General features: G+C 42.6%; 1 long non-coding RNA gene across 1 annotated transcript; it reads right to left on the reverse strand.

Moving 5' to 3' along the window:
• Positions 1 to 8,405: 8,405 nt before the first annotated feature.
• Positions 8,406 to 21,307, reverse strand: LOC144365518 (uncharacterized). Its single transcript, XR_013424039.1, has 2 exons — positions 21,210 to 21,307; positions 8,406 to 18,241 (listed from the first exon to the last, which is right to left on the reverse strand). It is a non-coding gene; the product is annotated as an uncharacterized LOC144365518 (long non-coding RNA).
• Positions 21,308 to 23,629: the final 2,322 nt, after the last annotated feature.

A 23,629-nucleotide genomic window follows, 5' to 3' on the forward strand; every position in this document is an offset into this window, starting at 1 on the left:
CCTATTTTTTCTTTCTTTCCTTCTTTCTTTCTATATCTATTTATCTATCTTTATCTTTCCACCCACTGTCACCATGGGATTATACTCTACCATACCCTTTCCACCATGATGCTCTGCTTCACCACCAGCCCCAAACAATGGAGCCAGCTGACCATGGACTGAAAGCCTCTGAAACTCTGAGCCAGTGAACATTTCCTCCTTTAAGTAGTTTTTCTTTGGTATTTTGTCATAGCAATGGAAAGCTGACTAATACAAGCAGATTGACAAAGGGATCAGGATCATAGTTAAGATACATCAGGTCATTTTGTGTGGCTGAGGACTGGACTAAATGTGGGCATCTTAGAGAAGATAAGGCGTAAGGCTAAAGGCAAAACACCAAGTTCTCCCTATGGAATTTAAATTTGACCAAGAAATCAGGATAACCTGGTGAGTACCTACCTCCTCGTGAAACAGCCTTGGAAGGATTGAGTAACCTCACAGTGCATCAATTGCTCATTGTGAAATGAGAATGATGAAATATCTACCTCACAGAGCTGTTGAACACATTGAATGAGATCATCAATATAAAACCTATTAGAGCACAGGAGGCCTTAAGAAATACTATTCATTCACATTTTTGTGATTCTCACTATCATTAAAGGAGTCAACTGGCAAGCTTTGTGATTCAGAAAACCTGCTGGTACTCTCCACTTGCCCTGTCAGATCCATTTTCTTTCTTTTCCTCCCTACTCTGTCCTGTGAAGCTGACCCCCAAAAGGCTGCATCCTCCAGGTACCCCTCCCTGCTGGTTTCTTTGTAGTTGAGCCCAAAAGAGGCACAGGCAGAAGTTTACGAAGTGAAAGAAAGAGGGATATTTCTTTCCCCATTTCTGTCTTCTGCAGGCCATTGCTCTGGTCATGGATGACTATCTACCTCTTAGCTGGCTCCCCAGCAAGCAGAGCCTGAGGCAAGGACTTGGGGTTTAGAGATATATCTGGAAGGTGATTCTAAGACTCAGGGAGCAAGGAGGGTCAGACAAGAGAGGAAGAAAGACAAATATGAATATGTCACTGAGATTGCTGCTGAGAGCAACTGAAATTCGCCCTTGGGGGTCTCCAAGAAACATGTCTCCTGGAATTTCTGTCCAAGGGATGGGAGGCTGCACATTTCTCTCCTAGCTCCCAGGCCTCACCCACTGTTCACTGGGTGCCCCGGGGACATTGACTCTCCCAGGATTCTGGCTGCATTTCTAAGCAAGTCAAGCAGGTGCAACTTCAGTGAAAGCTGTAGAAATAAATCAGAAAGACACTTTCCCGCCTTTCGGTGAAAAGCTGTCAGGACAAGAGCATTTCAGATGCAGCTGAAGTTGAAGGGAGGCTGGGGGAAGTGACAGGGACACAAAAGCAATTTCTGTCCACACCAGGCATGGTTCCTGCTGGGCTGCCCTCTCTTTCATAACTTCAGGGCCTCTCTTCATTTATTCCCCCTCCCCTTTAAATCTAGATGTTTCCTTCTATGCTGGTCTGTGTGCCCATAGTCCCTGTCTGAGCCCTTGACCCTTCACTTCTATAAATAGCTCTTTCATTAAAGCCTCTTCCAATGAATGGACTGAATGGGAGGGACTCTGCTTCCTGCTGAGATCCTGGCAGATGCTGGCAGAGGATTCTGGGTGCAAAACTTAGGTTGCTGCAGTGTGAGATGACACCCAAGGAGATTGGGTAGGTGGTTATTTTAGTCATCTCTGTTGAAGAAGATGAAGGCACGAAATTCAGTTAAGGCAAAGAAAGGGGCTGAACAGGAGGTGATGTTTAAATGTACCTTTCCACGGAGCCCTGTGGGAGAAACTGCTGATCGGGCGGGCCTTAAGAAGAGATCTCTCCCTGAGCCGTGTGCACTTTAAATGAGCCTCCAGAAGTTAGATGCCAAGGGGTAAGCCTCAAATAGTGGGTTCTCAGAAATTATGCAGAGAGGAGCAGAAAAGCCTTGGTATGGGTGCAGCAGCCGATTCATCTTTGCATCCTTTCTCCTCAAATCCCAACAGCCAACCTTCCAGTCTGCACCTGCAGACAGACATTCCATGTTTTTGGAAATAATTCTTCATTTCTACTATTGTTTGTGTTCTTATATGTGTCAATAACTATCTTATAAGGTTACCAAGGCTGAAATATGCATGCCACTTTTTTACACCTAAAAAGTTTATCACAGTTTGATGCAACTCCAATGTGGGAGAAAGGGAAACAACCCCCATTAACTTACTGAGCATAATTAAGCCAGAAGACCTTCTCTGATGTCTTCGAGTTCAAGTGATGGTCCTAAAGTCAGAGAGCAATGAAGTACCAGCAGTCAAACCCGCCCGTATCTGAAAGAGAATTTTACACCAATTGCCATTTCCAGGCTATCAGGCAGAAGGTAAAATCTTTCTTCCTTCAGAAGCTGCATAGCCAGTAGAGGAGACTGTGTTGCTGAGAGCTGTTGATATATTATGTTTTGTCCTCCCCTGAGGAGGAGAGGGGTTCTTCCTGTATACCTTAAGGCAGAAGAGAGGGAGCTCTAAGAGAACCCCTCATTGGGCCTTGACAGCTGTCTCCTGGTGGTTAAGAAACACTAGGAAATAACTCTGAATCTACAGTTCATAGCTGGTATTGTTTCTGCTGGTGGGCACAGTGATAGGAGAATTGGGAACACTGACTCTTCCAAAATCATGTGAGCCAAGGCTGCATATGTATTTCCCATAGTCCAACTATTGAACCAACAAACTTGGTGGGGTAGTAGGGGTTTGGCAATCTTCAAAGCTTCCCCATGTGAAAATGTCAACCTCCAACATTTGCCATATGCAAAGACCCCAGCCTCGGAATGCATGGAAACTGGACAAATCTACCTCATTCTGCCTGCTGTCTTCCTCTCCATTTGCTCCTGTTCTAGTCCATGAAAGAACTGACAACTTGGGAGGAGGGGAAGGGAAGAAAGAAAGAAAACTCCTCATGTACACATACCACACATACCCACCTCTATTATAGCTTCTCAAATTAAAAGAAGGCCTCAAATGGGTATGGTGGGTTGAATGTTTGCCCTCTCCGAAGCCGTGTCAATGCCCTGACCTCCAGAACCTATGAATGTGACCTTATTTTGAAAAATAGTCTTCAAGGATATAATAGTTAAGGATGGTGGGTTATCTGGGTTGGCCCTGAGTCCAATGAGGAACATCCTTATGAGAGACACACCTAAGAGAAGGGCATATGAAGGTGGAGAGACAGAGCTTGGAGCGATGCAGCCCAGAAAGTCCTGAAGCCAAAGGAAACTGAAAGAGTCAGGAAAAAATCCTCCCTAGAGCCTTCAAAGGGAGCAAGGCCCTGCTAACATCTTGACTCCAGACTTCTGGCCTCCAGAATTGTGAGAGGATACATTTCTGTTGTTTTAAGCCAGCAAATTTGTGGTGATTTTTATGGCAGCCACAGGATGCTAATACGCTATGGAACGAGAAAGTGTTCTCAGCCAGGTAAAGTTTAAAAGCTAGATGTTACATTGGGTTCTACTTTTTATCATCTAAGCATCTCTGGGAAAGTAAGAAGTACGGTCTGAGATTTCCTCCATGGTTAAGAAATGTGCTCTTCAAGTTTTCTGAGAGTGAGAAATGATTAAATTGTGTTCATTTCATAAACCAGTCACACTTACTCCAAGGACTAGGACGCAGGGGTGCCTCCTTCTCCCTGCCCTTGCTATCTCTATGACAGTTTGGCCAGTAGACGAGGAGCTACATCCAATATTCCATCAGGTTGCTCTGCAGTGGACCTGACCCACAGTGCAGAGCAGTGGCTCTGGGCACAGGTTCTGGCCTGGATGGCTATGTGCCAAACCCAGGTCTATCCTAAGCAGCTGTGTGACTGTATCTTCTCTGCGTCTCACTTTCCTCCTCTGTGAAATGGAAATATGAAGAGCTTCTGCTCCATGGAGTCGGCACACAGTGAACACTGTGAAAGGGGGTTTATGGAGCCAATTGAGTGTCTATGGTCTTCGGCTCCGATTGAAATTCCAAGGCCTGGGAGGACTAGGAAGGCTGACAAAGCACAACCTTTCCCTGGAACCTCCACAGAGGAGGTTCCTGAGACTTCACACCCTCAAACCAGTCACAGACCTGAATATCAGGAGGGTCCCTTTCCTATCTACTCTAGGAGCTGGTCCTGTGAAAAGAATTGGGAAAATATCGTGCTTTCTTCCCATCACTCTGCTTAAAGCAAACAAAAAAAAAAAAAAATCTGCTTTCCTACAACTGTCCTGTGTGGGAGGGAGAGGATGTGGAAAGAGAGAACCTATAACAGAGCTGGAAATCAGCCTTCTAAGTGGTGTGGGGTGTCCTGCAGATGCAAAGAGTACATCATATGTGATTCACAGCCAAGAGGGAGACAATATCAGCAATTCAGGGAAGGATGATTCAAGGCTGCACTATAATCGCATAAGGCTGGAGTCAGATGGGAGAGAGGCTGTGTGAAGGCTGATGTGGGCAACAAAACCAGCCTGAAAGTCACATCCTGGCTGTGAAGCATCCCACCTAGTCAAGGAAACAAAAGCAGCCCTGACTCCACTTTCTTCTTTCCCAGAGGATGTTGATCCTGGGTGTGTCGGGTCATTGTATCTGACGTCCTTCTTTTGGCTGAAAATCACCAGATTTCCAAAGTCCATGACTCCAACCTTGACCAGTGTTAATTACAACACATGGGCATTTCCTTCTGACGGCAGCTCCTCTCCCATGGCCACTGCTGGTGTTCCTGTGGAGTCCCAGGGTGGAAAGTCTATGCAGAGCGTTCCCCTCCTCCGTGTAGATCTACCTCAGAACAGGCAGGCCTGGGACGGGGGAAGGTGGGGGCAAGAAGCTCCTCCTGCCACATGCCCTCTCCTTTTCCTTCCTCAGATAGAGTGTGGACTTTGGAGCATTAATTTAACCAGAGGGATCTCATCAAGTGCCAGGAGGGTTCCCCTCAGAGGAAATGGGAGTGGTCTGCTTTTCATGGCAGCCTGCCATAGAGTACAGTGGCGAGGGAGAGTGGCGCTTTTTGGCAGCACCATGGTGGCCACCTGGCTGCTTCAGGACCCCTGCTGTCATTCTCCAACTGCTGGGAGTGTTGGCTCCCGACTGCTCCCAGCTGAGTCCCTCTTCAGGAACTGCCTTGGACCCAAGGTTACACCCTCTCCTCTGGGAGTGCCCTGTCTCCAAATATGGGTTGTGGGATACAGAGCTCCATCCCCCGTGCCTCAAGCAGGCCAACTCTGTGGGGCCATCTTTGCCCTAGAGCTTCCTGGAGAACCAACGGAACCCTCTGCAGTATCCTGGCTCAACTTCTCCCTCTGCCCAGTCTGGCTCTCCTTGCTCCCCACAAAAGAATTGTTCCCAGAGCACTTTCCAGCAAACCTGCATGCAAAGTTCAGTTTGTGTCTATTTCAAGACTTCTCCTGGAGTCTTGTTAAACCCCTCTCAATGGACAGATTGGATGTAAGTGAGAATGAGGTCATGTTCTACCAGCTGCACTGTAAAGACCTTTTTTTTTTTTTTTTTTTTTTTTTTGCTTTTCAGAACATAAGATTTTGGCAGAGTTAATTAGGGGACTGGATACCCCAGTGTGATTACAGGCCAGAGTCTCACCTGATTGGTCAATGCCAGTGGTGTCATATTTTGGCATCATTTCTGCTTTTTAATACTTAAGCATTTTACTTTATGGTGGACAGAAGCAGTTAGAGGTCAGCTTCCTGAATTCCCATCACATGTCTGTAGAACTGAGGAGTCTGGCTATCACTGGTGTCTGAAATAAAGTGCAAAGTCCAAATTCCCAAGTCTCACATGTGTGTGAAGAACAGCTCTGCGGCCTCAAAAACTTACTCTACCTTCTTAGCCCTAGATCTCCCCTAGCTCCTAGCCCATGTCAACTTTTTCTTTTCTTTTTATTTTAAGATCTTAAGCACTCACCTAGCACGTGTGAGGCCCTGGGTTCAATCCTCAGCATCACTTAAAAATCAATAAATAAAATAAAAGTATAAAAAAATTATGAATCCCTTAAAAAAAGATCTTAATCGGCTTTTTTAAAAACGATTTTTATTACTTTTTTACATGACAGTAGAGTATATTTTGGAATATTATACATACATGGAGTAAGTACAAGTTGTCCCAATTAGGGTCCCATTATTGTGGTTGTACACGACGTGGATTTACATTGGTCATGTCAACTTCTGATCAGCTGTGAGAGACTGGGTGTGTCACCTTCCTCAGTTAGCCTTAGTTTCCTCTTTTGTGAAATTGTGCCAACGAAGAAAACCTATTTCTAAGCACTTTTCAGAATCCTCTAGTTAAATGCTACTGAAGGCAAGAATTCTCCTTGAAAAACACGGTAGGTTGGCTTCTACTTGATTATGTCCTGGAACCACCCCGTTTCATAAGGCCTCCTGGTTTATTGCTGGAAGTTTTAGCTTTTAGAAAGTTCTTCCTTACAACAAACTGGAATCTGCCTCCCTGAACTATTCAGCCTTAGGAGCCATAAAGAATACATTTAAGTTTTGTTCTATATGAAAAAACTTTCAGCCACCAAACACTAGGTTTCTCTTCTCCGGCTAAGGAGCCTCAGACTCTTTTTCACATGAATTTCAAATTTCCCATCATCCTACTTGTTTTCCTTTGGGAAACTCCCAGCTTTCTCTTTCCATGTAGGGCCTAGAATGAAACCCAATAGTCCAGACATTGTCTTGAAAATAATTCCATTGGTGCATTTAAAAGGAAACTCAACTTACATAATCTGGATTTATAAACATCTTTTCAAGAAGGCGTGTGTGATATTAACTGTATCATGCCACCTCAAACTTAGTGATTTTCCTAGAGCTTGGTTGTTAGCATATATCTAGCTGCAGTCACAACTAAGATACCCAATTAACTGAGAAATTACTTCAACTGAATTTTCCACTTCCTATTGGTCACACACCCAAAACAAAGCCAATCACCAATACAGGGAATTAGAATTACATACTCATTTCAGACCAGTCCCCCGCAGCCTCCCCGCCCGCTGAGCTGGGATAAGTGACTCTCCTATAAACATGCAGCCTGAGTAAGAAGGGAGTGTGTCTGTGAGTGAGCATTCAATAGGATACAAAGTCTCTTAAAGTTTGCATAAGCTAGCCACCTTTCTAATGATCAAAGTTTCTACTTGTATCATTTCTGAGAAACTATGAGAAAATTTGTTTTTTAAATTATTCTTTAGGGTTGGGGGTACAGCTCAGTTGGTAGAGTGCTTGCCTCAAATGTATAAGGCTATGGGTTAAATCCCCAGCACCACACACACAAAAAAATCTTCTTTGTAATTTAATTCTAAAGTTGTCCCTGAATTGCTCAGATAAATGAACTATCTTTTCCAAAAAGTGGTCATAGCAGTAACTGAAGAGTTGTTTCTCCCAGCTAAAACATACCCAATCTTTCCCCCATTTTTCATCATATGGCTTTGGAAACTTGTACAGTATCAGTAACTCTCCTATAAAGGTTTCTAGATTTTTCGGTCTGGTGCCTATTAGCTTCATGCTTCTGGTATAGTTTGACCAATGTAGCATAGATTGCAATTATAGCTTTCCTTGTTTTAACTTGTTAGTCCAATTTTAATTATAAAATAGTACAGATTCCCTTTAAAGTTAACAATCCCAGTGAACTTCTAAAGAGCAGTTTAATTGCCCGTCAAATATTTTCTTTTCCAGTCCACTTGAATTCATCCATACCTTCTATTTTGTTCTTAATTTTCTATCCATGTTATTACCCCTCAAAACTAAATCGCTTAAAAGCAATATAAGAGGGTATTTGTGTTTCCAAAAGCAGTGACAACCTTAATCTTTAGGAACCTCCTCCAAAATTAGTAAATTTGTATATCAAATTAATTTATTCTCCCTTTTACAATGTTGAAATCCCATTCCCTGTTTCAGATTGTTTTTCTTATTAAGGCAGCCCAAGAGCACAATGGCTTTTAAGGCATCACAATTTTAAGATCTCCATCACTTTTCTTGATTCAGTACCAGGCTTGTTATTAACAATAAGTTTTTATCAAGCTGTAGCTCAACTGAGTCTCCAGCCTATTGCATAAATTGTTTAAGTTGGTTTTTTGGGGCCAAGTACACGTCTTTAATTTATGCTTATAGACTTTCATCTTCTTGGATTTGACCCATGCTCTAACAAAGAGATCTGTCATCCAACAAATTCAATCTCTTTCTTAACAAAGTCTAGGAACTGCCATGAAGAATGCTCTGTAAATGTTGGACAGTAATACATGACTCACGTCTGCTGCCAGAAATTTCAGACAATTTCACACTACATTTGTAACTAAGCCTTTCAAATTCATGACCAAAGAAGGTGGCTTTGTCTGTATCTTCCTTTCCATTTCACATAAATGTGCCTTTTGAAACTAATGAGGAATTTAAAGAAAACGACTCTATTAGAAATTTGAAAAAGATAAGATAACCACAGCTCCAGGTGCCCAGCAGGTCAGCCTATGTGGTATAGCGTGTGTACACACACACACACACACACACACACAGTGATCTTTGTGAAAGATTTCATTTGCAGTGGCTTCCCATCAGCCCAGCTGCCATGTCCAAGTACCTTTATTTGTCTCTGTTTAGTGTCCCTCACTTTCTTGCTCTCTCTTCCTTAGAAGTCCCTGTAACTAAGTAATGTTCCCCAAACATATCAGGCCCTGCTCCTTGGAATCTGTAAATATGGGGAAAAAATCTTTGCAGATATGATTAAGGAGGTTGAAAGGGGACATTATCCTAGACTATCTGAGAGGACCCTAAATATAATTAGTGTCTTACAGAAGGGAGACAAAGATTTTACTACCAAATGACAGATAACAACAAGGCAACAGAACCATGGAGGCAGAGACTGGAGTGATTGGGCCACAAGCCAAGGACTGTGGACAACCACAAAAGGTGGAAGAAGCAATTGATAGATTTCCCCCACTAAGGCTTCCATGATACCTTAATTTTAGCCCAGTGACCATTTCTGACTTCCCTCTTCTATAGTTAGTCAGACTTCTATGGTTACTCTGGCTTTTGTTTTCAGTATCATAACCTCCTTCGGGGCAAGTATTTTGTTCTGCTCAAGCTGCCATGGACTAAGTGGTTTAAACAACACATACTTATTTCTCAGAGTTCTGGAAACTGGGGAGCCAGCTTCAAGATCAAGGCGGCAACAGCAGATTTGGTGTCTGATGAAAAGCCTGACTCCTGACTTGCAGACATCTGTTTCTACCAATGGCAGAGAAGAACAAGGAAAATTCCAATTTCTTCCTTTGTTTTTGACAAAGCCATTAATCCTACTTATGAGAGCTCCACCCTCAAGACCTAATCACATCCCAAAGGCCCTACCACAATTACCCATGGCTTTGGGGATTAGGCTTCAGCATTTCAATTTTGGCAGGATGTAAATACTCAGTTCACCTTAGGTCCTATACACTTTTGTGTCTTCAGGTGCCTTTCCTATAGTTGGCTCTCAATATAGAGGAGGCATGGTTCTCAGCAGCCTGTAATGGTTTTTCAAGTTCCCTAGCTTGCTTATCTCAGGACCCTTTAGGATTTATCCAAAATGGACTTAAATTCTATGAGGAGAGGAAGAGGTGGGGGGTAGAAAAGGCTACAGTCCCTGGTTTCCCAGATCCCTATTCTGCTTCCCAGGTTGCCTCTCGTCTCTTTTCTTATAACATCTTCCAAGTGCCTCTGAGGACACTTCCATCTTTCCCCACAAAGGACGATTAATACAGGGTTGTACATGCAGGAAACTTCTTCTGAAGGTTTGATGCAACTGGAGTGGGAGTTACATCACAGTCCCATACAGCAGAGCTTAAAAGTGAATATCATCCATGCCTCTTCCGAAAAGACCTGCAGCCATAACCACCAACCAGGGACATCTCTAGGGAAGCCCCTGGACAGAGTCTCATCACAATGTGCTTCTCTTTCCTTATTCCTTGACAATCTCTAAGCTCAATTGGGATAAGAAATTCAATAACCTCCAGCTTTTTTAAAAAAAAAACCTAGACTCTAATATGCCAACTTTGCTATCAGTAAAATGCTTTGCTGAACTTGTCATTGGATCCAAAACTCCACCATTAAGCATCACAGCAGTCGTTGAAATTATAGTTCTTGGTTTTTCACATACCAAATCAAATTCTTAGGTGAGGATGACCTCTCTTCAGGCCCTTCCCCCCCAAAAAAAGGGGGGGAGCAGAAGAAAGGACACAGTTCCAATTCACAGCCTGAATGGATGAGAGTGAAGATGGACTATTCAAGCAGTTTACCTTTGGGACTAGTTTTACTTTGCCAAAAGATAATGGCCCATGGGATGCACTCACAATTAATCTGAGTGGGCTTTTTTTTTTAATGAGGTTTAATCACAGAAAAAGGAAATGAGCTAATGCAACGTGAAACCTCCCAAAGCCTCAGATTCTTAAGTTTTTGAGTCATCCATGTAAGACTTTCCTTCACTTCCCAGGGACACAGAACAAAGACAAGGAAGGTGCATTGGTTTCCTAGGGCTCACATGCAGATCAAAGACTGGGTGGGTTTAAACTACAGAAATGCGTTCTCTCACGCTTCCAGAGGCCAACAGTCACAAACCAAGGTGTTGGTACAATTGGTTCCTTCTGGGGATGCTGAGGGAAAATCTGCTTCTTGCCTATCCCTGGTGGTTGGCCAGCAATTCCTGGTATTTCTGGGCTTATAGAAACATTATTCCAACCCCTGTCCCTATCTTCACATGGTCTTCTGCCCTGTGTGTCAGGCTCCAAGTGTCCTATGACCTCATCTTAACTAATTACACCTGCAAAAACTCTACTTCCAAATTGGCCCTGTTTACACTCTGAGGTTCCAGGTGGATGTGAATGGGGGGCCCAGAGTTCAATCCCATACAGGAGGGAAAGTGGGCAGAGACAAGATTAGAAAATTGTCAAGTGCTCCCTTCTTTCCCACCTGCTACACTTATCTTGAACACATGTTTCAAAAGCAATAAAGCAAGCAGAGTGGTTTAGACTCTGGGCTTTCAGTCCTGGCACCAGCACCTGCATTTACATTTCAGCCTTGCCCATTACCTGTGCCAGATTCTTTCCCTTCTTGCTTCTGTCTCCTCGCCTATAAAACAGAGATAATGATAGTCCTTATTTCAAAGGCTCATTGTGAATATCATGTACATTAATCAATGTGGAATACTTTCTGGTGCGTGGTTTGTGCTTAATAAATGTTACCAGCTGCCTCTATTTTCTCAGTGTTGTTTCCTTGCCAATAGAGACATTGGGGACAAAATAACCTAACTAAAGCTTCTGCCCCAAAGGTCTAGTAGTGGAGACTTTAACAAGATGAATGACAATACAAATTTGTAAGTGCCTGTGCTGAGTGATGGGTGGCTATTCTGGTAATTGTATGCTGGTAACTGAGAAAGAGGACAGTCTGTGTGTTGGCAGCCTGTGGCATCCTCCATGCTGGGGACAAACTTCACTGAAGCTCTTTCTGAAAGAATGCTCCGTTAGGTTTTACTGGAACAAACACTTTAGGACATTTATATAAATGTCACAACTTAACAAGTGCTTTCCCACAGTTCATCTCTAGCAATCCTCATAATGACCTTGTGAAAGAGGTTGTGCTGGTCTCATTTTAAAACTGTAGAAAAATGAGATTTAGAGAGTTCAATAGGTGCTTGCTCCAAGGTCACCTAGCAGAACCGGATCTCAAATCTAGTTCTATTTGCCCAATGCAACAAATTGACTGCCTAGCTGGGCAGACCCTGGATCACTTAGCTGCCCAACTGCATGAAAGGAAGAGGTATTTCAGGACTTCCTGAAATATGCATCTCCTAACAACAATTGCAATGACAACAAAGTCAATGAAAATGTATCTCACCTCCATTTGCATCTGCTCTGGGATTTCAAATTGGTTTGGGAATTGCTGAGAAAACTTTAAAAATAAGTTTCAACCTGAACTTGGCTGCTCGGCTAATTATTGAATAAGAAGTAGCTGTCATTAAATAAAGTGTTTATCGCTGAGTACACCCTGCCAGTGAGAATAGGGATTATTAATCACTGCACCTGCCTTTATACCATTTTCTTGAAAATGCAAATGATTTTGAACATCAGATTTTCTTAAGAAACCCTTCACTCTTAAGGACTTTTTAAAATTTTGATATTAATTTTCTTTATAGCCAGCCTTCTAATCTTGGTCTATCAACAAGCTTTTAAAAATAAAAAGCCTTTTTTTTTCCGTTGACTTAAAGAAAAGACGGGTGCTGTATAAGGAAGAGAAACAATGTCTACTTCTTAGATATTATTCAGTAAATAATATATAAGGATTTAGAGCACTGTTCGGCTCTTTGTTAGTGAAAAGCCACTAATTTTATTATGGTTAGTGGCAACAACAGTAGTTGCAGTGCACTGTTTTGTAAGGTTCTGGAGTTTTCTAATGGAAGGCCAGGTGTCCTCTCTCTACCCCCTGTGTTGCCACCAACATAATCAACTTGAGCAAGTTGCTGTGGTAACTTGAGAGCAAGGGTTGATGACATCAGGATTTCTTTAGCAGCACAAGACTCCTCATTTCCTTCTCAAGGAGCATTTATAAGCATTTAGAGTCAGGTGGTTTGCAGCTCTGACGTCAGAGTTGGAAGAACCCAAAACAATAAGGAGAGCAAAAAATGACCTGGAAAGAAAGCTTTCCTCATGTGGGGGCCTTCTGCTCTCTGAGCTTGTATGGCTGTCTGTCACCTCCTCCAAGCCACATGGGAGTAAAACAACTGACGAAACCCTGCTGGCAAGGCTGCCAGCGACCATCTCCAAGGCCCCTGGAGATGACTCCTGTGAGACCCACTTAGGGAGCCCAGCAGGCTCCTCCCCTGAATGCAGTCTGGATTCGTCAGTCCTCTTTGACAGCTTCTTAAGTAACCATCCTTTCAACAAATTCAGCTGTGTATAATTCACGAGCCATAGGCACATTTTAATAAATTTAAATAATGAATTTTATAAAACCAACGTAAGCAATCAAACGAAGCCCCTCTACCGAAGCCTTTTATCTGCAGCCATTAGCAAACATTACCCTGAGTCTCCTATTTAATTTACGATGAGGTCTGAAGGATGTGATCTCATTCCTCCCCCCCCAGATTTGCCCAGGTAATTTTGAACATCTTCAGAGAGCTTGTTAATCTATGGGACAACAGAATCACAGTGTTCCAAAAAGAGGATGAAGTTGGATGGGAAAAGAAATTATGTTATTTTCATTAGCCTCAAATGGAAATTGGCCATTTCCTTCCACTGCAAACATTAGCAATGATTTATAGCAGTGGCTATAGATTTTAACCAGTAAAAATCAGATATTTTCATACCACCTGAGAGTTGTTACAGATATCTTGGAATGGCATTAAATGACATCACTACTTTAAGATAATTAAGACTTGCCTTTAGATCTTATGATTTAATGTATTAGCGAAGAAACCCATATTATTATATCATTTTTAAGCATTTTGATAATTATATTTTATTGTAATTGTAGTCTGCTCTGTGATCTTATGAATTTTACTTAATGCACTTTGAAACATTACTCTGAGAAGGGTCATAGTCTTCTCCTGGCTGCCAGAAGTCCTATGGCACAATAAGCTCCCCAGAGCAAGGGGACAAATTCCTGGTCCTCCAACCCATGGGTCTCACATTCTTCCTTCATCTTCATCTTCAATTCCTTTTCATCCTTCTCCTGGTCTTCTGCACTTCCTCCCATAGGGTCCATTTCTGATAACTCTTCCTAAAATATAAACTAAATATTGGGCATTGCTTAATAAGCCTGTAACATGGGCTCCTTGAATTGTTGTTGGAATGGCCACTTGGAGCTCGGAAGTATTGAAAGTGTCTTTTACATGCAACAGAATGCTGTTCTGATGATGGCATAGCAGCTGAGGGTTCACTTGAGGTCAGCAGCCTGCTACTCCTGCCCTTGCTCTGTGATCAGTCCTCTGGTAGGCCTGTGTTGACTCAAGTTCCTCAGAAAGTGGCACTTTGTAATTGTCACACAGATGCACCATCCAGAGCTAAGCACTCTCAGGAGGCCTTTCGATTAACTTTCAGCATGAGTTCATTGGACCACTGATTTCAAAAATAACACCTCACAAACTAACAAAGTTATTGCAGAGAAAAATACTGCCTCTATGTTTAAGGTTTGGCTGACTCATCAAATAGGTATCACTGGTGAATAGGGATTTAATTTGTGAAGGGAAACCTTGATACTCAAATTAACTTCTAAGGTGTTGCTTCCTTGTTTTTTTCTTTTTCCTCCTCTTTCCCTTTCCTCTACATCTTTACCAGCTCTAAGAGTATAGTTTAGGAAATTTCTGGAAAGGGTTGCCACCATTCATTCTCTGTTTCACAAAATAAATGAATTTTTAATGGAAATCTAAGCCTGGACTTTGTGGCTGGTTGAACAGGAATAACTTGACTAAAAGCTCAGGGACATAAAATGCAACTGAAGTCATCTTGCTTGTGGGTTTGGGGCCTCTGCTAGTACTTAGGGCTGAGGACCATTTATAGAGCAAGGCCTGGCATCTCTAGAGCCTTATTGCTCCAGGATGGTGCTGACTTTGGCGGGGAAGTAAGCTGTTGCCTGAACACCAGCAGATGCAACTTTTCAGCTTGCATTTTAAGTTCAGAACAGGACCTGGTAGGGACAGAGAGGTGATGCTGGTCAGGAACCATGGGCTGTTGTGTGGTTGTGTCAAGAGTGCAAAGAATATTATTTAAGGTCCAAGAAGGTGGGTCCTGCTCCATGTTGTTCCTGTACACACTGGGCTAGCCTTGGCCTCATTGGTTTAAAAAAAAATGGAGCATAGCCACAGTGCTGTATGCATCACACAGTAATTGGGAGACTGCAAAGTAATGATGATAGTGAAAAAAAATTGAAAAACACCTGAAAAAGTGAAATCTTTTTCTGCTCAAATGGATGGCATTATTATTATCTTTTGAAAAATGTGTTCTTCATGTTTGGTGAACTCATTCTAAAAATCAGTGGTCTCCAAGACTTTTAAACATTTTACCTAGAGCAATGAACGTTTTGAGGCAAAGATCGTGATAGTTTTCTCAGGAACATGACCCCCCTCCTCAGGGTTGCTATGCTTATAACCCAGAAAGAAGACTTTAGATGAAATTTACTTTGACTTTTAGATTTTAGCCAAAGGATTCCAAAAATAAAAGTAAATCAGAGCCAGATTATTTAAAAACCTAATCAGGATTATAAAGTAGATCCAATTGTTAGCAGGGAGCCACAGGATGTTCTTCAGCAGTGCAGTAACTTAAAACACTATTTAGGAGAAGAAACTTGCTAGGGATGAGCAAACTGAATTGAAGGGAAAAGAAACTGCAGACATAGCAGATAAATTGTGACTCTAATATTCCAGACACAAGGAGCTTCCTTTTCCTTGCTTGAGAGCTGAGCCAACCAAGAAAACTTTGGGAGTACATGAATATTTTCATTTCTAAGCCATTCATCATACCATCCTAAGGCCTTCAATAAGAAACCCACCTGCATTGACCCTGCACCAGAAAAGATTCCCACCTTTAAGTTTTCTCCCACTTCCTACAGAACACCCTTCAGCTTGGCAATCATTTCTCTTGCTTGCAAACCAGGGCTGCTGGAGACCTTGAACCCACTCCCAAAGGACTTGAGCTTTCAAAGACAATCCAAGTTTGCACAAATGGACCTGCAATAATGAGATCTCATGCCGTGTGACATCAAGCATGGCAAAGTGCTGCCCCCAGCTCACCCTGCACGGCACAGCTGCTTCCCTTGCTCAGGATGTCAGACTCCTGTTAACTTCAGGGGAGTATGTTCAGAAAGGGACAGGCGGAAACTCTGAGAAGGCTGGGCTGCATTTGCTTTCGTGCCATCGTGTAAGCCCATCGTAGTCTCACAGGCGAAAAAGAACCGAGGAGAGATCAGCAGGGCTGGGCATCCTCCCCAGGACTGGAAGATCCTTGTCACCTCTAGAACCCTTTGTTCATCAGGAAAGTGGGGCCTTTTCTAGCGGTCACTGAATTTACAAAGTTCAATTAAGCCCAGCTTCTGGATCCTTGCAGCTCAACTCTCTGTACAGTTAAAAGTAAAATTGCCATTTAAGCCATTGCCACTACACAGTTGTCCCTTGAGGCCACTGATGAGCCAGTCGTTCACAGATTTTGAGAGGCTCCTCTATTGACTGGTGGATGTTACCAGGCATTTGCAGCCTATTTGGGCTGTCAGAATTACAGGGGCAGAACTTATCTAAAGGCAAGTGACCTAGAATGGAGCCCCGAGTCCATTCTATGGGACTTAGGGATCAGTACACCAAAGACCAGCTACACACAATCAGGTTGATCTGAAAAGTTCTCTCACAAAGGACAGGGTCTCAGGCTGAGAACCTCTTCCCTTTTCTCTCTGCCCACCAGTGGATCGCATGAGATTTGGGGAACAGGAAGTTATAGGCACAGGGCCAGCTGTTACAGAATCATTTTCCCCTTCAAAAGCCAGTTTACTTCTATGCCCCATGGTTGCGTGGGAAATGCGCCAACTCCCTTTGCTTCCCAGAAGCCCTGAGACCTTCCATTCCTCCGTCCACTGTGAGAAGCACCCTGCTTGGCACCATGAAACTTCAGAAGAACAGGTTCACTGTGAAGCGTTAAAGAGCTTCACTAAAATGACACTCACTTTCCCGTGGCGATGTTGTGGTTTGGGGATTTTTAATGAGCTCATAAACCATATTTATAGCTGTCCTTGTTTGTTTTGAAAACATCAGATATCAGCAGGATCCTAAGTTTCATTTCATTCTTCAAGCATGTCCTATTTTTGGCTTGGCATCTTGGAAAGCAGTAGTGTCTTCCATGAAAGAGACAAGGAATGAAGAAAAAAAAAATCACTTCCTAAAATGCTTCATGTACTTAAGAAAGTGGTATAGGAAGTGGAAAGCCCACCTAGAAACAGAAGGGGAAACCAAAGGCAGGAGGCCTCTTGATGGATGGCCACAGCGGAGTAGCTCAGAGGTCCGCCTTCAGGAGGCCTCCTACTTGACTAACGCTCAGCTGTCACCACCTTGAAATTCCCATCAAGTGTAGAAGAGTGGGCTCTGCATTTGAATTTTGTACCAAACCTCACAAATTATGTTTTCATCCCTGGCCAGTTGGTCTATTTTCAAAGTTTATCTTTGCAGACTTAGAAGGCAAAAGGAAGCTCAGGGGAAAAACTGATTACCTTAGATACGAGACATTATCATGTTAATCTTATGTCTCAATCTGACAGGGACTTGTCCAGATTAAACACTATTTCTGATTGCTCAAGCAGATTGCTACTCCCTGTACCAACCACTGATGGCCTGAATAGAATCAAAAGGTGGAAAGTGGGGGAATGTGTTCTTTCCCCCGGTCTGAGCTGCAGTATGAGTCTTCTCCTGCCCTTGACTGGGATTTGTGCCATCAGACCTACAGTTCTCAGAAGTACACCACTGACTTCCCTGGGAATCCAGCATTCAGATGGAAAATCTTGGGACTTCTTGGCCTCTCTAATGATGTGAGGCAATTCTTTATAATAAATTATATATGTGTGTGTCTGTTTCTCTTGGAGAACACTCACTAACATAGGCTGTGGGCCAAAGTCTTCCTGGGACACAACAGACTGCAGCCCGACCCTTCAGGTTCCACTCTGAACGTGTAGGATGCCTCCTGTGAGAGCAAGTCTGTCTGCAGCAAAAAGATCCTTGTTCAGTCCTTATGTCCAGTTGATCCTAAGCACTCACCAGGTTGCATCGTGAATGACTTTTAGACCCTTAGGAGGCTCCTTAGAGGATCCAGACTCGGGGTAGGCTGAGGAGCTACATTAATTTCCTATAGCTGCTTACCACAAACTTGACGGGTTAAAGCAATGCAAATTTATTCTCGTAATTCTGGATACTAGAAGTCAATTTTATGGGTCTTGAATCAAGGTGTCTGGAAGACCCAGGAGAAAATCTGTTTCTTTCTTTTCTTTTTTAAAATCTGTTTCTTGCTTTTTCTGGCTTCTGGTTACTCTCATTTTTTTTATTATGGTTACTTTTACAGTCACATGGGTCGTATTGTCTCCCTCCATCTCCCTCTTATGAGGATACTTAGAATTCCATTCAGGGTCTACCAAAGATCATACCCCCATTTCAAGATCCTTTGCCAAGTCCCTCTACTGTATGAAGGGACAATCACAGGTTCCACAGGTCCTTTAGTGGTCATGGCTCAGGCTACAAGAGAGTTATTGTGAAAAGGTTAGTGCTCTGCCAAGAAGCCCAGTACTTTCCAGATGTCCCCCAGCTGCTCAACCAGGTGTCCCCCATTCCAGGCCCCAAACTTCCACAGCACCACAGCCACAGATCCCACCCACCCACCCAGCAGCACCATCTTCCATACCTCCACGGATGTATAATTGGAAACACACATTTTAACAGGGGAAAGAAGAGGGAGGAGAGAGAAAAGGGAGAAGGAGCGAAAGAAAGGAGGAGCACCAGGACACTGCCCTGTGCCAATCTGGGTAATCAATGAACGGAGTTTATTGTTAATAAGGATGTTAATCTCCTCTAATCATGGCAAGCATAATGTTAATACATAGTTTGACACAGAGAAGGGACCAACCGGATAATTTCAGATCCTAGCGAGGCTCATAAGGAAGAGACTGATGGTTAAGCAATAAAAATTAAACTACAGTAGGCCCTCCATAGCTAAGGATTCCACAAACACAGATTCAACCAAGTCTGAATCAAAAATAGTTGGGAAAATATGGCATGTGTCCTGAACATGAACGGAATCTCTCTTGTGGTTATTCCCTAAGCAATACATTGTAACAATTATTTACATCACATTTACATTGTACCAGGCGTGATCAGTAATCTAGCAATGATTTAAAGTATTCAGGATGATGTGTGTAGGTTACATACAAATGCTATGCCATTGTGAGCACCCATGGACTTAGCCCTCCATAGGGGTCCTGGAACCAATCCTCCAAGGATAATGAGAAATGACCGTGTTATCAATTTACCAATAGGTGGGGGCAACCACTGGAACCAATTAAAGATAGCAGCTTGTGCCTTTTATAAACCCAGAGAGTTGGCCTAGGATGAGCTCTGCAGGGATCCGTCTTTCTCTGTTCAGCTTGGGAACCTGGCTGACAACAAAACAAGGCCTGTGGGAAAATGAGGACAGGTGGCCCATTATCCAAAGAGCTGCCCACTCAACCATCTCCTCTGCACAGTTCACACCCCCAGAGAAGCAGCCTCAAGTTATTCACCAGGGATAAGAAACAACATAAATCCCTTGGAAATGGGCCTGGCACTCTGGGTGACTTTAGCATAAATCGGATGCTGTGCCGAGTAAGTCCAGAGCTCCAGGAAGTGTGTGGAGTTGTCCTCTGTGTCCTTCTCTCCTCTAAGGGCACCTTCTAATTCCCACCCTTCCAAAAATATATGCAGCTCTCCTGACCTCCCATCCAATGCTGTCCCCATCTTTGAGGTTCTGTCGGATAGCATTCAGGGAACAGTGGAAGAAAGTAAATAAATTTTTGAATGAAAAGATTAATAACATACTAGAAATCAAGTGGGTGATAGTTCTAATTTGTATTGCAATTCAGAAGGGAAGAGCTTTGTGAAGGAGCTGTGCTTGCATTTGCCTTGAAAGGTGAGCCAGACTTAGGCAAAAAGAGGATCAGGCTGCCGGTGGGAGGGATTGAAAAAGAACCAGGAAAAACTGCCTCAAGATAGCAGGAAGGTCAGTTGCACCAAAAAAGAGGGGCTGGAGACCTGGAGTTCTGTGAGCATCTATTAGTGCTGTGATTGGTAATAAGAATGAAGGGCAAGGAAGGAAACAGAGTTTCTGTAGCCAAAAGAGAGTTATCCATCCATTCCCCCTCCAGTGGGTACTCCGGGACTTCCATCCACTGTCCCCAGACCCAGGGCCCCTCTTGATTCTTTTCTCACTTGCTCAGAGCCCCGCAGCTAAACACCAACTGCTCTATTTTCAAAGAATATCTGAAGCCAGATTACTTCTAGCCCCCTTCATTGCTACCTGCTTAGTTTAAGACAGTGTCTCTTGTTCACTACTGGTACAGCTCAGGGATGGTCTCCCTCTTATTCTTGCCTCATTAAATTTCACCTTCCACACAGCTGTGTAAATCAAAGCAAGCAATTTCCCAGCCTCCAAGGTTTTCCACAGCATCCGGACTTAATCCAAACTCCTTTCTAGAGCCAAAAAGCGCTCCCTGACCTGCCCTAGCCTTGACTTCTGACTTCATCATATCTCCAACACTCCAGGCTGGTGCTGATGCTCCTACCTCCTGGCAGCATTCACTATGTGCCAAGGGCTCTTCTAGGTGCTTTATGTGCTGTAAATCACTGCATTCTCCCCCAAAGCAATCTTAGGAGCTAAATGTGTTGTCTTTATCTCACTGATGAAGCACTTGGGGCAGAAAGGGCTTATATAAGTGGCAGAACTGGGGAACACCCCAGCTCCCCCATTATGCTAGACTGCCAAGGATTGAATATGATATGGTTGTGTCCCCCAAGGGTTTGTTTTGGAACTTGATTCCCATTGCGAGGTATTTAGAAGATGGAAACTTTATCCAACTGTGGCATTTGAGATGGAACTTTGTAAAGTGGCTGGGATTAGATAAATTCATCAGGGCGTACTGGCAGCTTTCTAAGAAGAGAGAAGAGACCAGAAGGGACACACATACTTTCTCTATCTTGTCACACGATGCTTTGCACAGCCTTAGTACTCATCAGGAAGGCCGTCACAAGATGCAGCCCTTGAGCTCCAAAACTGTGGGCTAAATAAACCTCTTTTCTTTAGATAGTTATGGACCTTCAGAGATCTTGCAATGGACTAATGCATATGCCCATCTCCATTTCTGCAGCCAATGAAAGCAAGGGTATAGGTCTGTGGAAGCAGCTCAGATCATGGTACAAGTGAAAAAAAGGCAGACCTACACGTGTGTGCACGGTACACACCTGGAGCCTAGCACTCCTGTGAGTCACATGTTCCTATCAGTTTGAGAAAAAATGTGTGCTCTCTCTCTGCACCATATCCCAGCCCAGGAAGATTGCTGGCAATGGGAACACTCCAAGTATCCTAGAGTGCTATCTGCTCCACCTAATTTTTGTGCAGAAGCCAGAAGCTTCTGGGAATTTCACTCACAGCCAGCCCTGTGTCACCTTTGCTTACCTCCATTAGTGGAAGTGGTTCAACCGGGTCTTCCTGGCCATACAGAGCAGCTGGTCAGTGCAATGTAAACAAGGCCAGGTGCTCACTGCCTCCAGCCCAGAAGCTGATCTTTAGAGGCTTAACTCCACCCTTGGCTCCAAGAAACTGCACAATTTGTATACCTCCTCAAGAGGCTTAAGAGACAAATACAGTCCACAAAGCCATTCCATTAGAGACAGAGTACTGAAATGTGGGTCAGTAGTTACTGAATTTGAAATTGAAATGGATCATATGTGTCAATATTTACTGAACTGAAAATTGAAACTGATCTTTTAAATATTTTTAGTTGTAGAGAGACACAATACCTTTATTTTTTTATTTAATTTTTTATGTGGTGCTGAGGATCGAACCCAGTGCCTCCCACATGCTAGACAAGTGCTCTAGAACTGAACCACAACCCCAGCCCTGAAACTGATCTTTTAAAAATATGTGTTATTAAAATAAAGGAGGATTCTATGACTTGTTATCATAACATAGTTCCATAAAAATGTAACATACTTCCAAAGCAAAGGAAAATTTAGTGACAACACTGACATTACTTTTGTAACTCTGCAATTTTTTTTAAAAGTCTAGCTTAATAGAAGACATCTGAAGCCTTATCCCTGTTTATGCCTTTAGTCTGTTGTAATACATTGCTTTGGTTGAAGAATATGAAGAAAATCTAATCTCACACAGATCTATATTGTCAGCTCTCCATACCTCCAGGTTCCACATTGCAGACTCAGCCAACCAAGAATCATAAATATTAGGAGGAAATTGCATCTAACACTGAATGTGTACAGACTTTTCTTCTTGTCATTATTCCCTAAACAACACAGTACACCTATCACATAACACTTAACATGGTATTGGGTATTATAAGAAATTCAGAATTGATGTAAAATATATGGAGGGATATGTTTAGGTTATATGTAAATACTATGCTGGACTTGAGTATCTGCAGATTTTGTTATGGAGGGATCCTAGAACTTATCCTCTGTGAATGCTGAGGGACAACCTCAACTGAAAAAGGGAGAAGTGTTTTTTAATAACCTTTTCAGATAATTGAGGCTATTCTTTGTTACTTTTCAAAGCGTGGCAAATGAGAGTCTCCTAAAGATTTTTATCACAAGGCTAGGGTTGTTGCTCAGTAAAAGAGTACATGATTAGCTTATGCAGGGCTCTAGCTTGGACCCACAGTTTGCATGTGTCACACACACACACACACACACACACACACACACACACACACATACACACAATTAGCTGTATTGAGGAATATTAAACAATGTCAATGAATTTTTTTATTGTTATATTAAAAGCCACTAATGTTTCTTGGAATGGATCTTTTACCCATGCATGATTTTGACAAATTATATTAGACATTTGTAAGGTACTTGTTTTCTAAATTATAAATACTACCTAATGTTGACATTTTTCATTATTAAATACCAAAAATGTTATGTTTTTCATATCACCACCAAGATCATCAGAAAAGTCTTTTGAGTATTGAGAAATTCATAAGCTCACAATATGAACACAAATTTTCCAAAAATCTTTTTTTTTTTTTTTTTTTTTTTTTGCTTAAAAGTTTGTCTTTTGGGCTGGGAGTAGGTCAGCCCAAAAGTCAGTGCAAGTATAGTGCTTGCCTCACATGCATGAGATCTTGGGTTTGATTCTCAGCACCACACACACAGAAACAGAAGAAAAAAGCTTGACTTTTATCTTTGGCAACACATTATCAGTTGTTTTCCTTGAAGTGACAGACGCACTTTGTATTACTTTCATAAAATGTCTGCCAAATAGTCCAATCTGAATAGCCATAGTTTGTTAGCCACTTGTCAAGTAAAAAGGAGTTCTATGAAAAATGTGATTTGCTCAACTTGTAACTCAAATAATTGTGCAACTGTTTTTCCTTATGATAGCCAATGTAATCAGTTTTGAAACTGAAATGCTTTATGCATAATTGCCATTTCATTACACAGAATATCAAAAAGATGAACACGAAATTGGCTTTTGAAAAGGAAATTGTGAATGTGTGGTAGGAAAAACAAAACTGTTTTAATACCAAACTGTATTAATGCATAATGCCACAGTTTTAGTTCATGTTCGAGTGCCAGATTTAGACACTATTGTTTTGTACCATACAGGGAAAAAAAAGCAATAATATTATGGATAGTATTATGAAATCAACTTGACCTTGTAAACCCACCACCTTAGTGGCCCCAGAGACACCAAAATTCTATAGATCACAGTTGGAGAAGCAGCACTCGAGGGAAACATTGAGATGGGCCACCTGAGCAAATGAAAACTTCCTACTGTGGATTTGGTCTTGGGCCCTTAACTAGAGAGAGCTGAGCTGGACAGGTGAGTCATAGGACTCTTTTGTCCCTCCATGACTA

The sequence above is a fragment of the Ictidomys tridecemlineatus genome, chromosome 1, assembly GCF_052094955.1.
Source record: "Ictidomys tridecemlineatus isolate mIctTri1 chromosome 1, mIctTri1.hap1, whole genome shotgun sequence".
In the NCBI taxonomy this organism is placed as follows: Eukaryota; Metazoa; Chordata; class Mammalia; order Rodentia; family Sciuridae; genus Ictidomys; species Ictidomys tridecemlineatus.